Source organism: Mastigoproctus giganteus, chromosome 7 (genome assembly GCF_048544385.1).
Source record: "Mastigoproctus giganteus isolate SK-2022 chromosome 7, ASM4854438v1, whole genome shotgun sequence".
NCBI lineage: Eukaryota > Metazoa > Arthropoda > Arachnida > Uropygi > Thelyphonidae > Mastigoproctus > Mastigoproctus giganteus.
The window spans coordinates 94,130,264-94,144,183 of record NC_143581.1 but is presented as its reverse complement, the minus strand read 5'-3'; the positions used below and the strand labels follow the sequence as shown (position 1 = coordinate 94,144,183).

Below are 13,920 nucleotides of genomic sequence, written 5' to 3'. Positions count from 1 at the left end.
CGTCGTTCGCTCTCGATTCATGGTACCACTCGTGAAACAACCCGTCTCACGTAACCTTCTGTGCACACATGCGAAAATCGTATAATGAGGAGCACGCCTAGGCGGGAACGTTCCTGGTACAAGCGCAGAGCGGCGCGCCCGTTACAGTCCGCAGCTCCATACACGAGGTGCATGTCGGCCAGTTCAACGTTTGAATACGCGTCCATCATACTGCCTCGGGAACCGGTTCGCAAATGCTGACTTCCAGCGGGATCGCTGTTCACGCGACCTCCCGTTCAACGTCCTCTACCGCATGACGAAGGCATTTCGAACCCTGCAATGCTATGTGATTCCGATTCGTCTTTGTGCCCCCTACACCTCCTGCAAGTTTGTCGCACTGGTAGTGAACCACCCTGTATATATATATATATATATATATATATATATACTAAATAGATACGGGTTGGTTATTTTGTAAGGGTTTAGCCCTCGACAAAGTTCCTTGCAAAATAATTTTCCTGTGTTGGGCTTATTATTTTATTATTTTATTAATTTACTTAATATGATTTATATTTTGGTTTTCATGTATACTGGAGATATGGCAGGACTATGGCTATATGGATTTTCAAACTTTAAAGATATTTACTTTACACTATAACGTATCTATTTAGTATATACATAACGTCCGATGTAATGTTCGATCGTTTGATGGCATTAATTGGGTGTTCTATATATTACACTTTAACTATAAGTTTACATCTTTACAACCTAAACTCAGTAATTTTATGGATGCTATATATATATATATATATAATTATATTTTTTTAAAGTTTTGTGTGAAAGACTTCTTTTCCACAAACACGTCATATAAACACATAACCATGCTTAATATCGTGAATGATTTTTTGTGTGTAAAAGACATTTCAATAAAAAGCATTGACAATACTCTGAGTAACTATAGTCGATAGTTATTCATAAATCTGCGTGAATAGTTACTTAGCTTTATTGCTTGTGATACCAGAACTCACGTATTTGTTTTATTATAGCCATTCATTTTCTTGGAGTAATCCGTGATTGTCTATATAGCCTTCCGTAAACATATATGATATGTTGTGATTGGTGCGGCTTCAAACTTCCTTGTGACGTCAAGTTCACACAAGAAGTCGGCGTCGTGCATGTGTAAACGAAAAGGTAAGGAGAGATATCTTAAGAGTTTCTTAAGTTTTCGGTATGTAACACGTTCAGTAATGATTAACATTTCGCGGATACAGTTTACATTGCTGTGTGGTTGTTTTCTGGAAATTACATTTGCTATGTGAGTTAGGTATTGTTAGAAAATTCATGATGATGGTAAGTAAGCAAAAAGAAAACATTCCTTGATAATTTTTTGACTTTCTCTACCTCAACTAGCTTACCGTGGTCAATACAGCAGTCGTGGCTGTTGATTTGCGCTAGGTGACCGTGATGTTGAATGGCTGTCGCTATAAAGCAGTGTGCTGTATAATTTTTAGTAACGATACTTGATTGTGTTTGTTGTAATATGAACGATCATATGCGATTAGTTCTGATGGAAGAACTGCGTAAAAATTAAATTCTTAAGTCAGCATTACGTGGGAAAAAATGCTTTATTGATTCATATTACTACTGCTTTATAACGTACATGTTATGTGTAAATAGAGCAATCGTAAGTCGCAACCTCGGTATTTTGAAAGAATAGCCTTTGGGTATCTGTTGTGTTATACGAAAACGATTATAACAGTTCTACATTAATAAGCAAACGTTAACATCCGTGAAAAAAATATGAGTCCCAGAAGTTTCCTGCCAGTGTAAGACGTGTAACCAGCGAGATTTCATTAACGTTTACTTTTTTCAATACAGCGATAAATTAATGAAAATTAAGCACAAAGAGACCACTCTATATAAGAGCAAAATTATGCCATATTCAGGTTTAGGTATATTTTTCTGAATTAAATTATGTAAGACAGTAACAAAACGCCAAACTGCTCAACAATCTTGGCCTACTTTGACAACGTTTTTATTCCTCTTTCTGAATCATTACACTTTGCACTTAACATTTTCAAAAAAGCTTTTATCAGCATTTCATGGTGTTCTTTTACGAATTTGGATATGCAGATTCCTAATATAACCCTAGTTTTGAATTGCATCATGGTTTGCCTAGAAATAAAAGTAAATATGCAGTAATACTATCAGATTTATTAATAATGTTTAACTTCTGTAATATCTTTGCTACTAGTAGACAAGCAAAAAAATTCAAATCACAAACATGTTAACAAAAAAAAAAAAAATCCCAAAAAATGCACATTTGAACCTCTACTTTTTGTGGTCTTGTGTGATCATCTTGAACCAAGAACCAGATGTAGTTGCTTGTTGTGGATTCATTCCACCTTCTTTGGTACCTCTTTTCTTTTGACTGTATCTCCTGGCAGAATCCCCTTACTCTTGACCAACATCTCCCAGACTTGGTCTGAAAAAATTCATTTGTGTGCAAGTAATAAGCTTGATTGACATTTTATATTTCATTTTTACATAATTTTCAAAAAGCTTGTTAACTGGACCTTTTGTATTTTCACTCTTAAGCTTATTAAGAAAGGCACTGGCTAAGAGGCAAAATGACTGTTGGGTATTTCACTCAGCATTGTTTATTTTGTCTTCAGTTCTTTTGAAGTGAACATCTGTTTTACTTGAGGACTATTAAATGTGCCTCCTTTCACTTTTGCACAAGACAATTTTGGGAACAGTGATTTGTATATGTTTGAAGCAATTCAAGCATATTAAATTATGTAAGGTGGACACTTTGAGGATACAATATGATAACAAATTGCTTGACCATTCTCAGCTTGATATGGAGCAGTGGAAGTAAGACTGTTTTTTGGAACCAAGGGATTGTTTATTATCTTGTGTTCTGGGTTGAAATTCACTTCTGGCAGCCTATTCTGTTTTATAGTGCTGATCTATTGACCTGCTGTCACAGAGGCAGATGAATTAGGGAATTTAGTGAAACCCCTCTTGGAAACCTGGTAGGGACCCACAGCATTTCAAAGCCCTCCCCCCCCAGAAAGATTTCAGTTATACTGGTCATATTTAACTTTGTCTAACACATGCTTCACATTTCCATAGGCACTCCTTAAGGTGAACAGAATGCACAACAGGAATTGGAGTATGTTCCTATTATGAGGTAACACAGCTTTCGAACTTGGGTAAAAAAAAAAAACATCAAAAGCTCAAAATTGGTTGTTTGGTGTAATTGTTGGATTTTCATATTTAAATATCAAATGTAAACAACAAAAAAATTAACCTATAAGCATGAATGTTTGTCTATTTTTAAAAAGGGATAATTTTGTGATGAGGAATTCTTGCAGCCTGCATCCTCTAAGGACCATGCAACTCACAACTTTTAGCATTTAATTTTGCTCATTGTCAAAAAAAGGTTGGATGACCCATGAGCTTTATTCTTCTAATATTTATTTTGCTGTCAGCTAATGTGTTTAAAGATGTTTTATTGCTGTTGTCATTTCTGTTATGCCATTTGGGACTCAGTACTTTCAAGTCCTTCATTTGTTCAGTTTGCTTCCCATTTTTTTGCTGTTATGTGTTCTCTGATGTTGCTGTTTTTTTATTTTTTTATGAGAAAGTGGAATTGTGGTGTTTCATCTATATCAGAGCTGCTCCTTGGGGAGGCCAAGCTCCATTACAGCAGTGGATCAGTGCTTCAAACTTATTACCATTTACCATATTTTTCTCCTTCAAAGACAAGTACAAAATGGATTAATGTAAAGATTGTTTTCTCTTATTGGACTACTTTCAAATAAATGACATTGCGAGTCAGTTAATTGCCCATTTATTTAAAAAATTACAATTAGCAGATTAAATTTTTGCTATGTACAGTAAGTCCTTGTTATTCATCACCCCATTGTTGTTTCGTATATTCATTGCCACTCATCTATCATGTGCAGAGGATGTAGTTGATAGCTCACTTTAGGTGGTATTGCTGTTAAATTAGTTCTGCCTTATGTATTTATCAAGAACGAATTTCTCAATTTTATTGCAGTGTTTATGTTACTTTTAGTTATTTAAATATTTTCAAGAATATATCTTCAAATGCAATTTTACACTCTTTACTATTATTAATGAAATTAATATACATTTCCTAATTAAGTTTATATAAGTATGAAAAGTGTCTTGTTTAATTATGACATCTGATTACCTGCAAGAGCAAGTTATAATTTTATTTTAGAGAGAAAAATGTTCAATAACAGACTTCAAACCTGTCGAATAATCTTCAACTTTTGCACCTTGCGAAGGTTGAACATTATTCTGTGAATGTCGACTACCATTTGGTTGTTGACATTGTATGTGATTTACCCATGCCACCAACTATGGTGAGATCTGCTTGCCAAAGGGGAAAAAAAGACAGTAGTATTTATTCTGTAGTCATTTGGTTTGAGAATATGAATTAACAACATTATGGAATAAGGCCCTTAGTTTGCATGTGGATGTATAACAAGAATTTAGTGCAAGTGCAGTTGAAGGTTTTAATGCTAGATGTCAATGATTTAGCATTAGTAGAAGCATATGATACAAAAAAGCAAGCTTATATATTAGCCAAAAAAAAAAAGAAACCCTTCTCATTTCACCCATCCATTCACTCCAAATGTTTGTCTAGTTCTTCCTTGAACTTATTTAAGTTGACCTCCACTACAACAGACAGAAGTTTGTTACACCTATCAATCATGGAGTAGGTTGAGCTGCCAATTGTTTTTCTGTGCAAGATTTGATCATTTTAAATGCAATTTTCTGTAACAAATAGGAAGAAAAGCAAATTAAACAACTGAAAATCAGTTCTTTCTTTAAGGAAAATTAAGCTGCAGCTTCTGAGTCCTTTCAGAAATAAACTGGTGACATTTTGTTTATATCTTCATGCATTAGACAAGTTTTATGCTAAGGAGAAAAGTAGTTTGCGATGTAGGATCATGTATTATGGGGAGAGAGGGAAAAATGCACATTGAACGAGGAACAGGTTGAACTTTCAGTTGTTTGTCTCCTGGTTAATCTTTGTGATATTTTTATAGTTTATTAAAAATAATAAATGTGGTCTTAAAGAATATTTTTTTTTGATTTTGGATGCATATCTTTTGTGCAATGCATGTCATATGTAAGTTAGTGCATATGGAGATTGATCAGCTCTGCTATGCATTATTTTCATTATTGTTGCAGTTCTGGCTGGCAAACACTGAGGACTTACTGTAGTGATATTGTCAAAAGAAAAGAATTACTTTTAAATTATACTATTTTCAAGCAGATGTTTGAAAATTCTGCAATACCAGGGAATGGACAAGATGCTGAGTTTACATATGCGTGTTAGCAAGAATTTTATGAAAGTGAAAATGAAGAAGCAAAGTTTGTTATGCTGCGAGCATTAAGACCATTGCATTAACCAAGTTCTAATGACTGCAAAAAAAAAAAAGTAGAGCATTAACGTTGCAATGTGTTACTTTTCAGCATGTTAAATTTTTTTTTTTTTTGCTTAAATTAAGTGACTTTTTTATTTTCTGTGATTAATAGAAATGAAAAGTAAATATAATTACCTCTTTATCAATTAATTACTTAGATTATAACGTTACAGAATACTTAATAAAACCCTATAGGGTTATGTTCTGTAAACTTAGTCATTTAGTTCAATTAGAAGTGTGTAATATTTATTATTCTCCTTCCATATTACTCATTTTTAAGTCTCTTTTTCTCTGTATCTCCTTACAAGCAGCAACACGTTCACAAGTTTTGCACTACACATTGCACAGATTGTCTAAAACTAACAAGCGGGTGGTTGGTTGGTGGAACAGACTTCCATCCCTTGTCGTGGAGGTTGATAGCCTAAATAAGTTTAAGGCTCAGCTGGACAGGTATTTTGAACGAACAGAGGGGTGAAGTGGAAGTGGGTTTTTTTTTTTTTTTTGGCTGATGCTGCATAAGCTTGCTTTCTTGCATCAAATGCCTCTACTAATGCTAATTGCCATAACAAAATCGAAACAATAATGCATTAAAACTACATTTAATCAATAATAATTTCTGGATTTTTATTTGTCAATTTTGAGAAATTTGCTTGGCTTAACATATCTTTAACAAGCCCAATACAAAATGTCATGAAAATCCATCCACTGAGGCCCTCTGTTACATGCAGAAGGATGGGACATGAGGAAGAGACAATTGGTGCTTAGCGTGTGTGTGTGTGTGTATAAATATATATATAATATCGGTGTAAATACACCATAGTTAACCCATATATTTGAGCTACGATTGTAGCGTAGAAGGCATAGTTTTAAATGTATCTCATAATGTGGTTGCCTTCACAACAAGATAGCTACTATTGAATTACTTCAAATAAATAACGCTTCTCTAGTAGAGAAGGCTACTGTTACTTATTTTCAGCGGTACCCCCACCCAGACGATCGTTTCGAAGCTTTTTGGCTTCGTCATCAGTGGGCGGGTAGGTACCCAGGTAATACAACAAGCCATCTCAGTTGCAAAGTTATATCCACATTATGAGAGATGCCAGAAGGATATAACTTAGCAACTGAGATGGCTTGTTGTATTACCTGGGTACCTATCCACCCACTGATGACGAAGCCAAAAAGCTTCGAAACGATCGTCTGGGTGGTGGTACTGCTGAAAATAAATAACAGTAGCCTTCTCTACTAGAGAAGCGTTACTTATTTGAAGTAATTCAATAGTAGCTATCTTGTTGTGAAGGCAACCACATTATGAGATACATTTAAAACGATGCCTTCTACGCTACAATCGTAGCTCAAATATATGGGTTAACTATGGTGTATTTACACCGATATTATATAGTTAATTATCAAAACCCATAAGGATTATGCCTAGTGCATTTAATTTTCCAAATAAATATATATATGCAAATGCACCTAAAAACATAGGATAGTGCTAAATTTGTATAATTGAATATTATTAGCTATTTTATTTTATGATTAGTCACTTTTTATCAAGAAGGATTTTATAGATGTAGCTTATATATAAAAGTGTCAAATTTTTACGGGGCCCTCCGTAGCCAGGTGGGCAGGAGATGCACACGCTTGTTGATTAGACCTGGGTTCAAGCCCGTGACCACAAAATATGGAGGATGCAGAAAGGTCAGGGAATGACCACTGCATATACCCGTAACAGTATGGCCTTAGTTGCTAATGCTCCTAAAAACGAAATAACAACAACACAACAACAAATTTTTATAAATAGGTACCCCCCCCCCCCCAATCCTTGGATTAAGCTCATTTGGTGAGTTATTAATTTTAGATTTTTAATCTTAAGGTTTTGGCAAGTTCAGCTATTACTATTTGTATTACTACTTGTATTTTACTTTATTTCATCTATTTATTTTTGATAATTTTAGTCATTGTTAGATTTTGTAAGAATTTTATTTTATTATTTATATTAAGTACTTTAACTAAGTTATAATACAGATCATTCAGATATTTATGAGATCATCGAAATCTCTTATAGTAACCAAAGGCAGGTTGTCAGGATTTAATAGATGAATTTCTATTAAATCCTGTTTTTTTCTATTTTTGCTTCCATAAAGGTGAGTACAGTAGTCTTCAACAGTTTTTAAATTCTGTACAGTGGGATCAACTGACGATATTACCAACAGTAAATTCTAAGTGGGAAGCATTCAAGGAATTAATCTTGGAAGCTACTAAAAGTTTCATACCTATTAAGAAATATTGTTCAAGGTTTAGGCCTAAATGGTTATCTAATGAACTAATGAGACTCGTAACAGAGAAGAAAAATGCATGGGATGCATATAAATTATCAAGTGACTCAGAAGCCTGTGGCAGATAGAAGCTAGTCTGTAATCAGGTCACAAAGGAGGTTAGGCAGGCGAAGGCAGATTATGAGAAATCCTTGGCAAAAGATGCTAAGAAAAACAGCAAGGATTTCTTTACTTATATAAACTGTAAAAGGAAGGGGATGAATCTGATTGGTTCACTTGACATCGATGGTTCGACTGTTGATGATCCTGCTCAGATAGCAAACAAACTGAATGAGTATTTTGATCTACATTCACACATAAGGGATTATTAAGGTTTGAAAATGGCAGAAGGTTATCAAATTGTAGCAGGATACTTAATGATTTTGTAATAACTGAGAGCAAAGTGGAGGAGAAATTGTTGAAGTTAAACATAAGAAAGGCACCTGGGGTGGATGGGATATATTCAGTTATATTAAAGGAGACTGCAAAGCAACTAAGCGAACCCTTAGCCATAATTATGAGAGCATTTGGACTCAGGGGAGGTTCCCACGGACTGGAGATGTGCAAATATGTCCCCAATTCACAAAGTGGGATCGAAGGGTGACACGGGTAATTACAGACCAGTTAGTTTAACTTCTGTTCCGGGTAAAATAATGGAGTCACTGGTTAAAGATGCATTGCAGGATCATCTAGACAAGACTGCAATAATTCAGACACAGCATGGGTTTGTTAAGGGAAAGTCTTGTCTGACAAATTTGATAGGATATTATGATGTGGTTACAAAGGAACTGGATGCAAAAAATAATTTTGATATCTTATATTTGGATTTCAGGAAAGCTTTTGACACTGTTGCGCATCGAAGACTATTGTACAAATTGGAGCAGAATGGTATTAAGGGTAAGTTGCTACAATGGATAAAAGGATGGTTAAGTGGGAGAAGACAGAGGGTGGTAATCAATGGGTGCTGCTCTTCGTGGACTAATGTTATTAGTGGAGTCCCACAGGGTTCGGTGTTGGGTCCACTGTTGTTTTGTATATTTATCAATGATATTGATGAAGGTATATCAGGCTTAATGTCGAAGTTTGCAGATGATACAAAGGTTGGCAGGGTTGTTAATGGCAGTGTGCTACTGCAACAGGATCTAGATAATTTGGGCAGATGGGCTAAGTAGTGGCAACTGAAGTTTAACCTTGACAAATGCAAAGTACTGCATATGGGTAGAAGTAACCCCAGAGAAACCCCAGAGGTACTACACTTAAGGTGGTAGAAAATGAAAAAGACCTGCGAGTAATTGTGCAGTCAGATATGAAGTTTTCTGAGCAATGCAGACAGGCTGCCAGGGCAGGTCATGGGGTTTTGTCAATGATATATAGGAATTTTGCTAGAAAGGAGAAGGTGATTGTCCCTCTGTGTAAGGCAATGGTCAGGCCACGCCTTGAGTACTGCATACAGGTCTGGAGGCCTCATTTTAGGAAGGATGTAGATTTACTTGAGCGTGTACAGAGAAGGGCAACAAGATTGGTGAGGGGAATGAAGGAATGAAGACTAGGCACCTGCGCGGTGATCTGATTGAGGTGTATAAGGCCTTGAATGGGTTGAGCACGCTGAATTCTGATGGGATCCTTCCACTTGTTCAGATTACGAACCTAAGGGGGCGTAAATTCAAATTAAGAAAAGACATGTAGAATAGATGTGCGGAAATTTGCCTTTAGCCAGCGGGTGGTTAATTGCTGGAACAAACTTCCATCTGTCGTTGTGGAAATTGATAGGTTGAATAAATTTAAGGAGGAACTGGACAGGCATTTGGAGGGAATGGTGTGTTTTTTTTTTTTTTTTTTTTCCTTTGGCTGATGCTGCATAAGCTCATACACTTGCTTTCTTGCATCACATGCCACTACTACTACTACCATTTCAGAATACAATGAGGGAAAACAGTTCAGAATGCCAGAAACAATGTGAGGAAAAACTATTTTTGTAGTTGCAAAAATTGTTTTCTTCTATGATTTAGTTTTTCTGAAAACTTAACTTTTTATTGAGCAGCCAAAATCTTAACTTTTGACAGCTGAGTGTATGTATATCTCAACCAGAATTGACCTGTTACAATTTTAAAGAGATGTTCATGGGAATTGTAAATTCTAATTCAGTGGTTCAGAGGAGCAGTCCAAAAAAAAGATGTTGCTTTTGGGGAAGACAAATGCAAGTCATTCAATGTACATAATGCATTACATTTCAAGTCCATTAGCAAATAATAATAATTCATGCTTAATAACAATAAAGAATGAACAAGCAAAAAGCAGTGCCCTTTATATGCAAACCGAGAACATTTTGCCATATTACCTTTCCATTGCCTCGGCCATGATATATGGTATATTTGGACAGCCTATGTGATATGCTAAAGAAGGAAAGAGTAATAATTGCTGGAATTCTACTTTTCTGATTTTAATGAAATTTGGGAAGGTTTGACAAATCACTCTAAAAGAGCCAAATATAAAATTTCATGAAAATCTATCCACTGGGAGGAGAGTAATTACATGCAGATGAATGAACAAAGCAGTAATTACCATATTTCTGGTTCAATTTTAATGAAATTTGTTATGGCTTGACAAATCTTTTGAAAGACAAATATGATACTTCATGGAAATTCTTCCACTATGAGTAGAGTTATTACATATGGACAGATGAAAAGACAGACAGTGTATGTGGTGACGACAATAGCTGAAAAGTTAACTTTTTGGTTCCTATCTTGTATGGGAAAAATAAATAACTGTTTATTTGTTGTATAAGGTGAATGTGTAATTGACTAGAGGCAACATACCTGATATGGTTGAGACCTGAAGAGTTTACATCAGATCACAAAGGTAAATAATAACAAAATGTTACATCAAGAATCGAATATTATAATAAAACATGCATGCATACACACAGAAGATAAGATAGTATCAACAGTTCCCATGCAGTGTTGTTGCTTCTCTTCAGAGAATAAGAATATATCAATGTTGTGAGTAACTGAATAAATTTGAGCGTTTGGTTGAAAGATGGTTATGCCAGATTTGTTAATAAGACTTTGCGACACTTATATCCATAATTTTTGAAGCTATAAAAGAATGCACTACCATAATTTTTGTCAAATGATGTTTTTTACATATAGTTATTACTTGAAAATAACTATATTCACTTACAAGGACAACCTTGGCTAGTATTTTAAAGATTGAAGGGTTTGTTCCAAAGAGGCATATTTTTCTGATATGTGCTATAATACATTATTAAATACGAACCCAGAAATTGGTTCAGCTCAGGAGCATATCTTTATTGGTTTCATCATTCTCTTAAATATCCATGCAGTATTCTTTTCTAGTAGTTTTCTGTATTATTAATTACATGTTTAATATCCTTTTCATGTATAATAAGAGGAGATATAGAAATTTACAAAGAAATGCATCTTTATTTATTCCCTTTACATGTGGGCAGCAAAACTAATTTTTTTTTTTTTTTTGATGTTGCCCATTTTTACTATATTTTGTTATTTAATTTTACAAAATTTTACTATATTTTGTTATTAAAATAAGTTTATTGCCCACTTTTCCTAACTTTTCACCTTATTAAAATTTTGATAAAACAGATTTTTAAAAAGATAAATTTAACCATGTTTATTAAACCCAAAACAAACGTTAAAATAAACATTTGAATCATTGTCATGTTTCAAGTTAGTAAGGGTCATCCAAAGATCACTTTCTCTTATAAGTAGGTTTTTTTTTTTTTTTTTGGCTAGATATAAGGTATAGAAAGTTAAGTAAAGCAGCAATATTTTTTTCCTGAACATGTATACAGAGTTGTATATTTATCCATCTTAAGAGAAATTGGCTTTGTACTCATTATCATGAAGTTTTTCTATTATCCCTTTAGTATGTGGTATCCATGTCGCCCATATTTGCAATGAAGAGAGTTCTATTACATTGTGAAAGCAAGTCTTGTATCAGTTCTAAGGGCATAAAAATGATCAGCAAACCTGCATATTTGTCTGTCTTCAACTGGAAGATCTTTGTTGGTGCTTATTTCTGGAAAAATTCATTTTGCGGGATGTTTTATTTGAATAAATCTAGTTTGTCATTGAATACTGAGATAATGTCTGTGTGTATATTTTATTATTTTATTTTTATTTTTTTCAGTCGAGTGTTGTCGACTGAAAAAAATAAAAGATAAAAGTTACTTGTTTGTAACTATCACAGGTTTGCTTTTCTATAAAGAGATAAGTGGTTATATGTCCAAGACTGTTCTCAAAAAAAGAACATTATACCACAAAACTAATACCTCAATTAGGTTTATATTTAGGGCAAGGTGAGATTCTACTAGGTATCAACCCAGACATTCAAAATAACACAAAATCATAAAAACTTTATTGAATTTTTTAAATATTCTGGCCAAGTAAAAACAGCCCTTTGATGATTTTAAATCATTGCAAATGTCAATTTTGCTTTCAGTGTTCTAAAGTCAATACACTGTCATAAAATTCCACAAAACTGTTAAAACAGTTCCCTTTCTAGTAGTGATAGCTATAATTGAGAGGTCATAATCAGTTATTTTGATTGACAAATTTCTCAATTATGAATTGGTGATTAGTAATTAAAATTGGTTAACTAATAGAAATTCTGCTTTGTGAAATTGTGTTTCAGATGCTTGACTGCTACTTGACAAGAAAATGTCAGAATAGGCCAAATTTTTAGTTATGTTAAATCCCCTAGTTTATCCCCCCCCTCCACACACACACAGAAGTGTCTATTAGTTTCAGATGATTCAGCAGTACTCAGGAGGGAAAGTGAGATATATATATATATATATACACACACAAAATTTTCAGTGTATGCTTCATTGATCATTGCTAAGCTTTGAAGACTAATTATGATTTCCTAATCCATTCCTGATTTTTCCCCCACTTCTTTTCCAAAAACAAAATTTGTATAAATTAAAATATTTTGGTTATTAATCTAGAAGGAAAAAGTCAGATAGACAATTTTTTTGCAGGTTTTGTTGGGTCCTGTGGAGAGTTTTTAGTCCAAGTTTGATTTCCTAGTTCCCATGTCCTTTCCCATACAGAAATATTGTAATAAATTGAAACTGTGGCTGTGATCCTTTTTTGGAATAAAAGAGACGCGTTTTAGAAGGCAGATTTTTTTTGGGCGACTTATTAAATAAAATGATAGTGTAGAAAGAAGCTTTTAACTTGTCATGGAACAAAGAAGGTGAGCCAAGCGAAGGCAGATTACAAGAAATCTTTGAAGGATATGAAGAAGAATAACCAACATTTCTTTATTTATGTAAATAGTAGAAGAAAGGGGATGAATCAATTTGCTTCACCCAACATTGATGGTTGGACTGTTGATGATCCTGCTCAGGTTGCTGAAAAACTGAATGAATATTTTGCATCTACATTTGTACATGAGGAATTCTTTAGGAAAGGGGGATGCCAGAAGTTTATCAATCTGAGAGGAAAGTGGAGGAGAAATTGTTGAAATAAGAAAGGCACTTGTGAATGGGATCTATTCAGTTGTATTAAGGGAAGCAGTAGGGCAAGTACGAAAACCTTTAGCCATAATTATGAGAGCATTTTTGGATTCAGGAGAGGTCCTCATGGACTGGTGATGTGTGAATGTGTCCCCAATTCATAAAGGGGGATCAAACAATCAAACAAACCTGTTAATTTAACTTCTGTTCCAGGGAAAATAATGGAGTCACTGGTAAAAGCAGTAATCTAGATAAGGCCTAGATTCCGCAGAATCATCCAGACAAGGCCACAACTATATTTCAGACTCAGCATGGATGGTTTTGTTAAGGGGGAATCTTGTTTGACCAATTTGATTGGTTAGTATGATGTAGTCACAAAGGAACTGGATGAAAAAAAATAATTTTGTTATCATATACTTGGTTAGGAAAGCTTTTGATACTGTTGCACATAAGACTGCTGTACAAATTGGAGTAGTGTGACATTAAGGGCAAATTTCTGCTAGGGATAAAGGGATGGTTGAGTGGGAGAAGACAGTGGTAATCGATGGACACTACACTTCATGGACTAATGTTATTAGTGGCATCCCCTAGGGTTTGGTGTTGGGCTCATTGTTGTTTTCTATGTTTATCAGTGATATTGATGAAGGCATATCAG

At 34.4% G+C, this 13,920-nt stretch overlaps 1 protein-coding gene across 1 annotated transcript in view; it reads left to right on the top strand.

Moving 5' to 3' along the window:
• Window positions 1–1,136: 1,136 nt before the first annotated feature.
• Axn (protein axin) overlaps window positions 1,137–13,920 on the top strand; it is a 228,954-nt gene continuing 216,170 nt past the window's right edge. The window contains exon 1 of the mRNA XM_090377779.1: window positions 1,137–1,170. The gene's annotated coding sequence lies outside the window, so the exon portion shown is untranslated. The remainder of the gene's footprint in view (window positions 1,171–13,920) is intronic.